Here is a 13,678-nt window from a genome sequence, read left to right on the forward strand (position 1 = left end):
GCGATGACTTTAGGAGCGTTTTTTTAATTTAACCACGGTACATTCCAACATCTGATAAGTTGTGAATAATCCAATATGGCTGAACGAGATTTTGCAATAATAAGTATGCCTACTTTTGTTTCAGTGTTATAGTTCTTCAAGTTTGCAGTATGAACACGTTATCAAAAGACACTATGGTTTTTATATTGTTGCCATGCCTCATTACACTTTGTCACGTAACCCTCTTCACCTACCAACACAGCATGACTATGATTGAACAGGACATCACGCAATCTTCATTCTGACCCTCCACTTATACCTCATACGATCACTATACAACTTTGTATTTGTTATCCACCGACTGGGCAAACGCGTTTGACAGTACTATGTAAGCCAAATTGAGCCTGCAAATAGGTGGAAAAATGTGGGGTACAAATGCAACAAATAAATGATGTTTTATTGCAGCCTTCAAAGACTCACTGCAGTTGGTAAGGTCTTCAGACTTTATTTCGTTTTTTGTTTTATATTGGGCTCACATAAATGCACTCTAAATACCCACTAGACATGGACACATCACTTTGGATGCATGGATTATTGCACAGAAGAGACGCACACAACCATCCATGTAGACACTGATCTCATTCTGTTGCAACACTAGTAATTTTGCTTAAACAGCTTTTTCTTTCAAATACACACTTGGTCATGTTTGCATGAATCTCTCTTTGTTTGTAATTATTAGTTTGCATAAAAGCTTTATATATGAAATTATCATATTCAAGAGATATGTTGTTTTAAAAGAAATATGTCTGTTGGGACATTTTTTAAACACTTCTTATGATTTGAATATATATGTCACTTGTATGTATGATGATTTTTATATACATGTCATGCTTATTATGCATTTTTATTTTGTCAGACCCCTCAGGCAGGCACGGTTGAGCACTGAAACATGGTCCGTGTCGGGTCTATTTTATTAAAGATTGTACCATTGTTCCAGTTCTGGAGGCCCTTTTGTGCTTTTTTGTGCTGTGTGTGGGACTGAACAGCAGCAGTGCCTCCAGGTAAAGGTAATGCAAACACAAAGAGCTAATTCTAAGCATCTGATCCCAAGGATGTCTATTTTTATCCACCGACACAAGGAAATGAAGGGAAAGCCAAAATCAACAGGGATCTATAGCTATGCACCAGGAATAAAACTGGGTAGACAGGATAGGCCTTAGGTCCTTAAGCAGCATCATTTTCTGTGCAAACACAAGGAACTGATTCTAAGCATCTGACCCAAGGATGTCTATTTTTACTGCATCACAGACCAAAACACCGAGAGCTATAACTTCAGATTAATTCATGCTTTTCGACAATTAAGGAAGTATTGTAACTTTACAGAATCGGAAATTTGGTGATAGCAAAGTCCTTCCCAAGGGTATATTGTACACTACACCATCAAATAGAAGAAAACACTTTTTAAAAGGTCTTTTTCCCCCTTTTGCCTTGGAGTTTGCTGTGCACCCATCTGCCTCTTCGCCTGTGGCAGAGCCTCATAAGGAGCTGCCAGCTTTCTGATAGGTACTAAAGAGGCATTAAGCACTGCCTGCAAGGAAAACATCATCTTCCCCTGAATCAAGGAGAAAAGAATGTTTAGCTGAAAAGTCGATTTCCCCATTTGAGGATGCAATGTGCTAGTTTAGGACTTCAATCCTGGGGGGTGTGATTTTGATTCAGATGCTGAAATGCTTCTTTATGGCATCTCTTCAGCATTCCTGATATTCAGTTTTTTTTCTAAATATTTGCAATAGCACATATCATCACATTTCAGTCCCCTCTTTCCCTGTGGGCAGTCTCAGAATCATCTACATGGTCTGTGCCGTTCTTTGTTTGCCCTGCTGGATTTAGAAAGCAGTTGGCAGAAGAGCTGGGAGCTGTTAATGTTTTTTTTTTTTTTTAGAGGCTTTTAAATAAATTGTTTTCTGCAGGTTAGCAATTTAAATTTTTTCTGTACTGGTGTTGGGATAGATGACTACTACTGCTTATCGTTTCTATAAAACTAGTAAATACATAAAAGGGTACAAGCTAATTTCTGTTCTTCCATTTTCCTGCCCGCCATTCTGGATCCACAATGATAGAACTGGTACATAAAGGCACCTGTTTACCAAAATGCAACTTTTTTGTTTAAAACTTAAAATAAATGTACAGTAAGTGCAAAGGCTGTATATAACTGAGAGCATGGCTGGATTGGCCACTGTTGGAAACAGGATGGTGGGCTTGATGGACCTTTGGTCTTTCCCAGTATGGCAATACTTATGTACTTATGTATGCCTAGCATGTTCCCTGCAGTTACTGCACAAAGTCTTTAGCACTTAATGCCTCCTTTACAAGGAGTGGAGGAGTGGCCTAGTGGTTAGGGTGGTGGACTTTGGTCCTGGGGAACTGAGCAACTGAGTTCGATTCCCACTTCAGGCACAGGCAGCTCCTTGTGACTCTGAGCAAGTCACTTAACCCTCCATTGCCCCATGTAAGCCGCTTTGAGCCTGCCATGAGTGGGAAAGTGCGGGGTACAAATGTAACAAAAAAAAAAAGTGACAATGCATAGTAAGCACCATGTACTCACTGTAAGGTGCAGGTTACACATATTCTCTGCCCAGTTCCCATCCCCTAATGCAGCATACAGTTAACACATGAATTAGTGCATGCGGTCGTTCCAGTGCAGTAACATAGTAACATGGTAAATGATAGCAGATAAAGACCTGAACGGTCCATCCAGTCTGCCCAACAAGATAAACTCATTTTACATGGTATGTGATACTTTAAATGTATACCCGAGTTTGATTTGTCCCTGCCTTTCTTAGGGCACAGACCATAAAAGTCCGCCCAGCACTGTTCCTGTACTAAAAGTTCTGAAGCAGATGTCGAAGCCCCTTAAAATTTACACTCCAGCCCATCCATATCTATTCAGCCACGATCAGGGCACAGACCGTAGAAGTCCACCCAGCATTGGTTTTACTCTCCAATTACCGGCGTCGCCACCCAATCTCCGCTAAGAGTCCGTAGATCCATTCCTTCTACACAGGATTCCTTTGTGTTTATCCCACGCATGTTTGAATTCCATTACCGTTTTCATCTCCACCGCCTCCCGTGGGAGGGCATTCCACATATCTACCACCCTTTCCGTGAAAAAATACTTTCTGACATTACTCCTGAGGCTGTCCCCCTCTAACCTCAATTCATGTCCTCTAGTTCTACCACCTTCTCGTCTCTGGAAAAGGTTCGTTTGCGGATTACTACCCCCCATTCTATAAGGTTGTGCACCCAAATGTCTAACTAGAATGCAAACTGCCTCTGCCAGTTGTGCACCTAACTTAATTGTTAAATTAGGCGCCATTCTGTAACATCACGTGAAACTTAATTGGCTTAACAAGCCAATCAGCATTTTTAACAGCTCTTAAGCAATGATGAGCACTAATTGGCAATAATTAGAATTTACGCACACAACTCGCTAAGCATATCTTGTAACACAGTGCACCTACGTTTTAACATGTGCAGGCTAAAAGGGGAGTGGTTATGGGCGGGGAAATGAGCTTTCTAAAACTTATGCACGTAGTTATAAAATATGGCCCAGTGCGTCTGAATCTGTGCTCCGGGATTTATGCCTTATTTTTGTTGGTGCAAATGGACGCACGTATTTAAGCGCTGGGATATCATCTAAGCATATTCTATATACCATACCTAAATCTAGGCACCGCTTATAGAATACACTTAGGTGGAAATGTTTGCTGCGCAGATTTTTTTTTAGGCACCATATATAAAGAAATTTTAGAACAAGGTCAGTGTTGGGCAGACTTCTACGATCTATGCCCTAAAAACTGCAAGGATAAATCAAGATCAGGTATACGTATGATTTATCACTTCATGCCATATATAACAAGTTTATCTTATTTGGCAGACTATATGGACCATACAGGTCTTTATCTGCCGTCATCTACTATCTTACTATGAACAGTTTACACCAGCCTTTGATGTAGCATAACTGCTTGCACCTAAAGTTAGGCACACTCAATTGCCATTACAAAATCGGTGCTTAGTGCCCATATTTTTGTTACTTAATTTTTGGTGCACTTTCTTGCACATACCGCTGTTTGCTTAGTGCAATTTAGTAAATAGGCCCTAAAGTGTTCTACAGTAGAGGGAAAGAAGGTCCTTGATAAACTGGAGTCTGGGATTAATCACAGGATGCCTCTGTGATATGCTTAAGGTAACAGTGAATTATAAAGGGAGGAAACTTTGCAACTTTACATCTTAACCACTGCTTGTCTCCGTAATACTGTCCTACGCCCTCATAGCAGGAAATTAATGTGTCTGAGTAGGTGGAACTAATTCTCTCAGATGCTTAAAAATATACTGAATGCATTAAAATCTGAACCAAACAAGAGAAAAAGCAAGAACCAAAAAAGCACTTTGTTAGATTTTGGTGAGAACTTCAGGTCCAAAGGTTGCTGTAGATGCAGAAACTCTAGCAAGATGAAACTGCTAGCTATGCATGGTGAACTGTTTTTTGCAGATAAGCTTTCTGCCGTTTAAATTGTTTAAGAAAGATTGCGTCCTCAGTACTGTTAACTGTTAAGCTACTGTAGCATACAGTTTCATTGTCCCTGCTGCAGGTTCTGTGCACTCCTTTAGATATGTGTGGGCAGAGAAAATGTGGTTCAGCATTTCCAAGAGGTACGAAGAGGGGTCCTGGTTTGTGGACAATCCATAGCACTTACTGGCAGATGATGCATGGGAATTATTTGGATGCTGCCTGCTTCAAAAATATAGAAATTCAGCTGTTTTTTTCAGCATTAGAAAATGGAATTTCTTTTTCCATAGTTCATAAAGTGCCAGATTTATAATATGGTGATAATTTTACATCTGTGTAGTGCCTTGCAAACAAAATTAGAATGTATTTTATAATTTAGTATTTAAGAACCCTACATAAGTAATGCCACACTGGGAAAAGACCAAGGGTCCATTGAGCCCAGCATCCTGTCCATGACAGCGGCCAATCCAGGCCAAGGGCACCTGGCAAGCTTCCCAAACGAACAAAACATTCTATACATGTTGTTCCTGGAATTGTGGGTTTTTCCCAAGTCCATTTAGTAGCGGTTTATGGACTTGTCCTTTAGGAAACCGTCTAACCCCTTTTTAAACTCTGCCAAGCTAACCGCCTTCACTACGTTCTCCGGCAACGAATTCCAGAGTTTAATTACGCGTTGGGTGAAGAAAAACTTTCTCCGATTTGTTTTAAATTTACTACACTGTAGTTTCATCGCATGCCCCCTAGTGCTAGTATTTTTGGAAAGCGTGAACAGACGCTTCACATCTACCTGTTTCACTCCACTTATTATTTTATATACCTCTATCATGTCTCCCCTCAGCCGTCTCTTATCCAAGCTGAAAAGCCCTAGCCTCCTTAGTCTTTCTTCATAGGGAAGTCGTCCTATCCCCGCTATCATTTTAGTCGCCCTTCGCTGAACCTTTTCCAATTCCACTATATCTTTCTTGAGATGCGGCGACCAGAATTGAACACAATATTCAAGGTGCGGTCGCACCATGGAGCGATGTAACGGCATTATAACATTCTCACACCTGTTTTCCATACCTTTCCTAATAATACCCAACATTCTATTCACTTTCCGAGCCGCAGCAGCACACTGAGCAGAAGGTTTCAGTGTATTATAGACGATGACACCCAGATCCCTTTCTTGGTCCGTAACTCCTAACGTGGAACCTTGCTTGACTTAGCTATAATTCGGGTTCTTTTTTCCCACATGCATCACCTTGCACTTGCTCACATTAAACGTCATCTGCCATCTAGCCACCCAGTCTCCTAAGGTCCTTCTGTAATTTTTTACAATCCTGTCGCGAGTTGACTTTGAATAACTTTGTGTCATCAGCAAATTTAATTACCTCGCTAGTTACTCCAATCTCTAAATCATTTATAAATATATTAAAAAGCAGCGGTCCTAGCACAGACCCCTGAGGAACCCCACTAACTACCCTTCTCCATTGTGAATACTGTCCATTTAACCCCACTCTCTGTTTCCTATCCTTCAACCAGTTTTTAATCCACAATAGGACTTTTCCTCCTATCCCATGACCCTCCAATTTCCTCTGTAGCCTTTCATGAGGTACCTTGTCAAACGCCTTTTGAAAATCCAGATACACAATATCAACCGGCTCCCCTTTGTCCACATGTTTGTTTACTCCTTTAAAGAATTGAAGTAAATTGGTCAGGCAAGATTTCCACACACAAAAGCCGTGCTGACTCTGTCTCAGTAATCCATGTCCTCGGTTGTGCTCTGTAATTTTGTTTTTAATAATAGCCTCTACCATTTTCCCTGGCACCGACGTCAGACTCACCGGTCTATAATTTCCCGGATCTCCCCAGGAACCTTTTTAAAAAATGGGCGTTACATTGGCCACCCTCCAATCTTCCGGTACCACGCTCGATTTTAAGGATAAATTGCATATCACTAGCTCCGCAAGCTCATTTTTCAGTTCTATCAGTACTCTAGGATGAATACCATCCGGTCCAGGAGATTTGCTACTCTTCAGTTTGCTGAGCTGCCCCATTACGTCCTCCAGGTTTACCGTGAGGTCAGTAAGTTTCTACGACTTGTCCGCTTGAAATATCATTTCCGACACCGGTATCCCACCCAAATCTTCCTCTGTGAAGACCAAAGCAAAGAATTCATTCAATCTCTCTGCTACGTCTTTGTCTTCCTTGATCGCCCCTTTTACCCCTCGGTCATCCAGTGGCCCAACCGATTCTTTTGCTGGCTTCCTGCTTTTAATATACCGAAAATTTTTTTACTATGTTTTTTTTGCCTCTAAATGCTATCTTTTTTCGTAATCTCTCTTGGCCTTCTTTATCTGCGCTTTGCATTTGCTTTGACACTCCTCATGCTGCTTCTTGTTGTTTTCAGTCGGTTCCTTCTTCCATTTTCTGAAGGCATTTCTTTTGCCCTAATAGCTTCCTTCACTTCACTTTTCAACCAGGCCGGCTGTCTTTTGGAGTTCCATCTTTCTTTTCTAATTAGTGGAATATGTTTGGCCTGGGCCTCCAGGATGGTATTTTTGAACAGCGTCCATGCCTATTGTAAAGTTTTTACCCTCTCAGTTGTCCCCCTAAGTTTTTTTTCCACCGTTCTTCTCATTTTATCATAGTCTCCTTTTTAAAAATTAAACGCTAACGTATTTGACTTCCTGTGTATAGTTACTTCAAGGTTGATATTAAAACTGATCATATTAAGATCACTGTTATCAAGCGGCCCCAGTACCATAACGTCCCTCACTAGATCATGCGCTCCACTAAGGACCAAGTCTAGAATTTTTCCTTCTCTTTTCGGCTCCTGCACCAGCTGCTCCATAAAGCTGTCCTTGATTTCATCAAGGAATTGTATCTCTCTAGCGTGTCCCGATGTTACATTTACCCAGTCTATATTTGGATAATTGAAGTCACCCATTATTATCACATTGCCCATTTTGTTTGCGTCTCTGATTTCTTTTATCATTTCTGCGTCTACCTGCTCATCCTGGCGAGGCGGACGGTAGTACACTCCTATCGCCGTCCTTTTCCCTTTTCTACATGGAATTTCAACCCACAATGATTCAAAGGTGTGATTTGTGTCCTACTGAATTTGTAATCTATCTGAGTCAAGGCTCTCGTTAATATATAATGCTACCCCCCCACCAGTCCGGTCTACCCTATCATTACGATATACTTTGTACCGCGATATGACAGTGTCCCACTGGTTATCCTCCTTCCACCAGGTCTCAGTAATGCCTATTATATCCAATTTTTCATTTAGTGCAATATATTCCAACTCTCCCATCTTATTTCTTAGACTCCTAGCATTTACATATAGACATTTCAGAGTATGTTTGTTGTTCCTGATGCTTAGTACTGGACACTACTGATTTGCCATCTTTTGTCTGATCTTTAGTTGTATTTAAGGGCACCTGGCCTACCACTGTCTGTTGTGCAACCTCACTATCCAGAAACCCTATCTTCCCTGTTTGTGAGGTATCCTTGCAAGATACCTTATCCTGAACCATGCATTTTTGAGCGACTGTCGGCCTTCCCCCCCATTTCTAGTTTAAAAGCTGCTCTATCTCCTTTTTAAATGCTGACGCCAGCAGCCTGGTCCCACCAAGGGTGGAGCCCATCCTTTCGGAATAGGCTCCCCCTTCCCCAGAATGTTGCCTAGTTCCTAACAAATCTAAAACCCTCCTCCCTGCACCATCATCTCATCCACGCATTGAGACTCCGGAGCTCTGCCTGTCTCTTGGGCCCTGCGCGTGGAACAGGTAGCATTTCAGAAAATGCTACCCTAGAGGATCTGGATTTGAGCTTTCTACCTAAGAGCCTAAATTTGGCTTCCAGAACCTCTCTCCCACATTTTCCTATGTCATTGGTACCCACATGTACCAACACAGCGGACTCCTCCCCAGCACTATCTAGAATCCTATCTAGGTGACGCATGAGGTCCACCACCTTCGCACCAGGCAGGCAAGTCACCAGGTGATCCTCACGTCCACCAGCCACCCAGCTATCTATACGCCTAATGATCGAATCACCAACTACAACAGCTGTCCTAACCTTTCCCTCCCGGGCAGCACTTGGAGACATATCCTCGGTGCGAGAGGATAGTACATCCCCTGGTGGGCAGGTCCTGGCTACAGGAGTACTTCCTACTTCACCAGGGTGATGCTCTCCTTCTAGGAGACCTCCCTCCTCCAGGGTAGCACAAGGGCTACCAGACTGGAGGTGGGACTTCTCTACAACATCTCTGTAGGTCTCCTCTATGTACCTCTCTGTCTCCCTCAGCTTCACCAAGTCTGCTACTCTAGCCTCAAGCTGAGCTGGTATCTGAACTGCATCTGTAGTCTGAAAGTGTTAAGGGGAGGAGCATCTGTATTAGTATTTCATTTTTTAAAAACTTTTTTGCATTTACTGGAGCTTTATACACACAGCAGCCTATAAACTGTTCTGTTTCCAAATGTAGTGGGACAGCAACAGAAAAACTTCAAACAAGTATAAGCACTTCCAAGCAGCATTTTTTCCATTCTCTCCAACACACCCCAGTTATAGCCATTATACATATCATAATTAAGAAATATCAAGCATAAATAACTAACTGATAACTAGTGTTTTTTAAATAGGACATAACCTGGTAAATCCCTTCCCCTTTAATAAGAAAGGTAAACCGCATCTATTGTGTTGTGACCACAATGAGAGATAAAAATAGATTCATAGAGCATGAGAATGTAAGTTTAATAAAATCCATATCGAGTCTCAAGCTCAAGGAATTCAAGAGGTGGGTGTCCCCGTCAAATTAAAATTTTTTTTTTTTAATTTGTTTTCAACATTACGTGCAAACATACCAGGCTATAATCTATTTAGGAAGGATAGAGAGGGCTGTAAAGGTGGAGGAGTAGCTCTATATGTGAGAAATGAGATCACAGCGACTGAAATGACAGGGACATGGGGAAAGGAAGAAGCGATATGGATCACCTTAAAGAGAGATGATAGAACCTCTGTCCACGTGGGTGTTGTTTACAGACCTCCGACACAATTAGAGAAATTAGATAAAGACCTGATCGCAGATATTCAAAAGTTGGGAAAGAAGAGAGAGGTGCTGTTGCTGGGAGATTTCAATCTGCCGGATGTAGATTGGAAGGTTCCGTCTGCGAAATCGGAAAGAAGTAGAGAGATCGTGGATGCTTTCCGAAGTGCTCTGCTCAGACAAATGGTGACGGAACCCACGAGGGAGGGAGCGACGCTGGATCTGGTGCTCACAAATGGGGATAATGTGTCAAATGTCCGAGTGGGTGCACACCTGGGAAGCAGTGACCATCAAACAGTTTGGTTTAATATGACAGCTGAAGTGAAGGGCGGCCACTCTAAACTCAAAGTCCTGGATTTCAAGCATGCTGACTTTAGTAAAATGGGGGAATACCTGAGGAAGGAGCTGATGGGCTAGGAGGACGTACAAGAAGTGGAAGGACAGTGGTCCAGGCTGAAAGAAGTAATAAATAGGGCCACAGACCTTTATGTAAGGAGAGTAAATAAAAGCAAGCGAAAAAGGAAACCGATATGATTCTCCAAGCAAGTGGCTGAGAAAATAAAGGCTAAAGAGTTGGCGTTCGTGAAGTATAGAAAAACTCAAGAAGAGGAACACGGGGAGGAATACTGGATGAAACTGAAAGAAGCCAAGAGAGAGGTACGTCTGGCGTAGGCGCAAGCAGAAGAACAAATAGCTAGAAATGTAAGAAGGGGCGACAAAACTTTCTTCAGGTATATTAGTAAAAGGAGAATGACTTAAAAGGGAATTGTGAGACTAAAAGATACAGCGAACCACAATGTAGATAATGATGAAGAAAAAGCCAATTTGCTAAATAAATACTTTTGTTCTGTTTTCACTGAAGAAAATCCTGGAGAAGGTCCACGAGGGACTGGCAAAAGTACATTTGAGAATGGAGTGGATATAGCACCGTTCACGATAGAGAGTGTGTATGAAGAACTTGGAAAGCTAAAGGTGGACAAAGCCATGGGACCGGATGGGATCCACCCCAGAATATTGAGGGGGCTCAGAGAGGTTCTGGCGGGTCTTTTTAAAATTTTGTTTAATAAATCCTTGGAGACGGGAGAGGTTCCGAGGGATTGGAGAACAGCGGATGTGGTCCCTCTTCACAAAAGTGGTGATAGGGAAGAAGCTGGAAACTACAGGCCGGTAAACTTCACCTCGGTTATTGGGAAAGTAATGGAAGCGATGCTGAAGGAAAGGATAGTGAATTTCCTGGAAACCAATAAGTTGCAAGATCCGAGGCAACATGGTTTACCAGAGGGAAATCGTGCCAAACGAATCTCATTGAATTCTTTGATTGGGTAACTGCAGAATTGAATCATGGACATGCTATAGACGTAATCTACTTAGATTTTAGCAAAGCTTTTGACACGGTTCCCCACAGGAGGCTCTTAAATAAACTCGATGGGCTGAAGATAGGTCCCGAAGTGGTGAACTGGATTAGGAACTGGTTGACAGACAGACGCCAGAGGGTGGTGGTAAATGGAGTTTGCTCGGAGGAGGGAAAGGTGAGTAGTGGAGTGCCTCAGGGATCGGTGTTGGGGCCGATTCTGTTCAATGTATTTGTGAGTGACATTGCCGAAGGGTTAGAAGGTAAAGTTTGCCTATTTGCGGATGATACTAAGATATGTAACAGAGTGGACACCCGGAAGGGAGTGGAAAACATGAAAAAAGATCTGCGGAAGCTAGAAGAATGGTCTAAGGTTTGGCAATTAAAATTCAATATGAAGAAATGCAAAGTGATGCACCTAGGGAGTAGAAACCCACGAGAGACTTATGTGTTAGGCGGTGAGAGTCTGATATGTACTGAGGGGGAGAGGGATCTTGGGGTGATAGTATCCGAGGATCTGAAGGTGACAAAACAGTGTGACAAGGCGGTGGCCGTAGCGAGAAGGTTGCTAGGCTGTATAGAGAGAGGTGTGACCAGCAGAAGAAAGAAAGTGTTGATGCTCCTGTACAAGTCGTTGGTGAGGCCCCACCTGGAGTATTGTGTTCAGTTTTGGAGGCCGTACCTTGCGAAGGATGTAAAAAAAATTGAAGCGGTGCAAAGAAAAGCTACGAGAATGGTATGGGATTTGCGTTCCAAGACGTATGAGGAGAGACTTGCTGACCTGAACATGTATACCCTGGAGGAAAGGAGGAACAGGGGTGATATGATACAGACGTTCAAATATTTGAAAGGTATTAATCCGCAAACAAATCTTTTCCGGAGATGGGAAGGCGGTAGAACGAGAGGACATGCAATGAGATTGAAGGGGGGCAGACTCAAAAAAGATGTCAAAGTATTTTTTCACAGAGAGAGTGGTGGATGTTTGGAATGCCCTCCCGCAGGAGGTGGTGGAGATGAAAACGGTAACGGAATTCAAACATGCGTGGGATATACATAAAGGAATCCTGTGCAGAAGGAATGGATCCTCAGAAGCTTAGCCGAAATTGAGTGGCAGAGCCAGTGGGTGGAAGAGGGGTTGGTGGTTGGGAGGCGAAGATAGTGGTGGGCAGACTTATACGGTCTGTGCCAGATCCGGTGGTGGGAGGCAGGGCTGGTGGTTGGGAGGATGGGATAGTGCTGGGCAGACTTATACGGTCTGTGCCCTGAAAAAGACAGGTACAAATCAAGGTAAGGTATACACATGAGTTCATCTTGTTGGGCAGACTGGATGGACCGTGCAGGTCTTTTTCTGCCGTCATCTACTATGTTACTATGTTATATTACATTCCAAAAATGTTTTAAGAATGATAGAATAGCAAAATACATATTCATAGGAAACAATATAAACTAAGAGGTAATTTTAAATACAGTAGAACACCAATTATCTGGACTATCCTCTGCAGAGGGTGGTCAGGAGAATCATAAATCTGGATAATTAGAGTAAAGCTGTTTGTTTCCTTAGCCGTGTCCCCTCAAGCTGAAAGAGCAAGGCTGTTTCCTCTGCTGCGTCCCATAAGGCTATTTTCTCTGCCGTGTCCAGGCTGAAAGGGCTTTTTTTCTGTTGCATGTGAGTCAGGAAAGAGCCGGAAAAAGAAAGGAAGAGGGCTTTTCTTTGCTGCGTCCCTGCTCCTGTTCACATCACTTTCTGTAGCAGACTGCGCAAGGATTGGCTGGGAAGATACATTACTATCGGTAGATAGGTCTAGATAATTGGACATCTGGATAATCAGCGTTCTACTATAACAAATTTTGCCCACAAAATTAGGAGCCAAGGAAAGGAAAATCTTCAAAAATAAGATGATTCTAGAAATATGAAAGGTGTCTCAGTGTTAGCTCAGCTGCCTCTTGGAATTAGTCAATTATAGAGGGTTTCAGATAAACCCCCCCCCCCCCCCCAAATAATTATGACCACCAATTAACATCGAAGAGGAAATTTTAACACAAATGCCCCCCCTCCTCAAACATATACACTTGGTTTCAAACCCAGGAACTCCTTGCATCTTAGACATCTCAGGAAATAACATGAATTAAAGATCCCTAAAACTATTGTGACGTATATTGAAAGTAAAGCTTTAAAACGGTATTGTGGTCCGATTGTAATGCAAAAGTAGTGAGGAGTGTCGTCTTAGAAGTTGACTCGATCGATGTTTCAAGGAACTCTGTTAAATTCAAGAGTACCTGTTGGCTCCACCAAGATCAGCGATTGAGATAAATATACTGCTCTCACAGTAGGGGGTAAACTATCTTCTGGAAGGTTCAAAATTTCCCAAAAATATTTCCTAAACATCTCAAGTGGTGACACTAGAGGAGATTTAGGAAAATTCAAAAGATCTCTATTTTTTTCTACTTCGATTCGCTAGATATTCCATTCTTCTTTTTCAAACTCCCCTTTCTTTAGATTGAGCAGCACTAAATTCACAACATTGAGTTTCCAAATTGTCTAATCTCGCAATTTATTCTTGCACCAGAGAATAGCCAGCACTCTGTGTAGTAAAATCATCCACTCTTTGAGAAATATTTGAAAGTTGTACCTGAAGGGAGTCATCCATCCTGGTTAGTACTTCCCAGAGAGAGTCAAGAATGGTAAAGCCTGCAGTAGTCAAACACCGCAAAACTCACTTTGAAGTCGATGGTTCCACAATTTTAT

General features: G+C 42.2%; 1 protein-coding gene across 1 annotated transcript in view; it reads left to right on the top strand.

Annotated features, from left to right (window-relative positions):
- The window catches only part of MED6 (mediator complex subunit 6), a 104,209-nt gene that overhangs the window by 14,624 nt on the left and 75,907 nt on the right, over positions 1 to 13,678 (top strand).

This window comes from Microcaecilia unicolor, chromosome 9, assembly GCF_901765095.1.
Source record: "Microcaecilia unicolor chromosome 9, aMicUni1.1, whole genome shotgun sequence".
NCBI classification, from domain to species: domain Eukaryota; kingdom Metazoa; phylum Chordata; class Amphibia; order Gymnophiona; family Siphonopidae; genus Microcaecilia; species Microcaecilia unicolor.